This window comes from Lonchura striata, chromosome 4 (genome assembly GCF_050655825.1).
Source record: "Lonchura striata isolate lonStrDom1 chromosome 4, ASM5065582v1, whole genome shotgun sequence".
Classification (NCBI taxonomy): Eukaryota; Metazoa; Chordata; class Aves; order Passeriformes; family Estrildidae; genus Lonchura; species Lonchura striata.
In genome coordinates, this window is record NC_140706.1 from 35,849,231 (window position 1) to 35,850,452 (window position 1,222).

A 1,222-nucleotide genomic window follows, 5' to 3' on the forward strand; every position below is an offset into this window, starting at 1 on the left:
GATACTGAATTGCACACACAGAGAAAGAGCTTTTTCTAACACTTGCTGCATTCCCCAGATACATTCAATGATAAGCTTCTGTAACATGAATCAAGTATACTGACTTCTCATTTTTGCCATGACATCAATAAACAAGCCATTCCTCTCATTCCTGCCACAAACTTTACCAAATATCACAGAGAATAAAGATCTTACTGAACATTAAAGCATCTTTGACTTCAAGACAAAAAGGAAAAATAAGAGAGTCAATTCAAAATATTTGATCATAGCCACTTAAAGCAGACAAATACTAATTTTTACTTCTTTGATGAATTTATAAAGGTTTCCACAAGATGGTGCTGTAGCCCTATTTTAAGATGTTAATTGCGCTAACATTTAGAAAGAAACCTAATTTAATTTCATTATTAGAATAATGAACAGTGATTTTCAAGGCCTATTTTCAAATGAGAAGCAAAATACATTCCTACAATTCAATCTTTATAGGTTCTTTTATTTTTAAACAACTGAAAAAGTAAATCAAATCACAGAAGTCTAAAAACCCAGAACTAGTTTATATAACATAACTCGCTGTAAGCTCTTCTGTTTTTTGTGTAAAATAAAGTCCATTTATATTACATATGGTTATAGAAAAAAATCATAATTGTTGTTAAAACATAGAAATTACTTTTTACAGCATGTCAAACATGAAGGCATTTGCCTTCACCTGTAAACTCTGCCCCCCCAAAAAATTCCAACTGGTCTGTAATATTAAACTACAAAAATCTTTTAAAGTGAAGTATTAAAACACAAAGGAACCTTGATATGATAGGCTACCAATTTACAAAAAGCAATAAGCAATTAAATAGATCTAATCAAGCCTCACACATCTTTGGTTTGATCATATGTTTATGGAAGTCTTACATCTACTTATGTGTCTAAACAGAACTCTTAATATGGCTTCAAATAATGAAAATGTTGTGTTTCTTTGTATACTGACTGGTCTCCATCTGTGCTGCTGGTCTTAAAATGTGTTGGGTAAGAGCACTAAAACACTCAACACATCTCTTGCAGTCAAAGTCTGTGGACTTACTCGCACATTTTTGTGTTTAGGATCAAACTGACCCTCACTTTGTAAGTGTTAATGGAAGCCATAAAGTGTTGGTGCTCTCCAGCTCAGCATGAAAACTTATATTTAAAAATAAAAATTAAAAAAAACCCAAACAAACAGCAAAAAAGGTACATA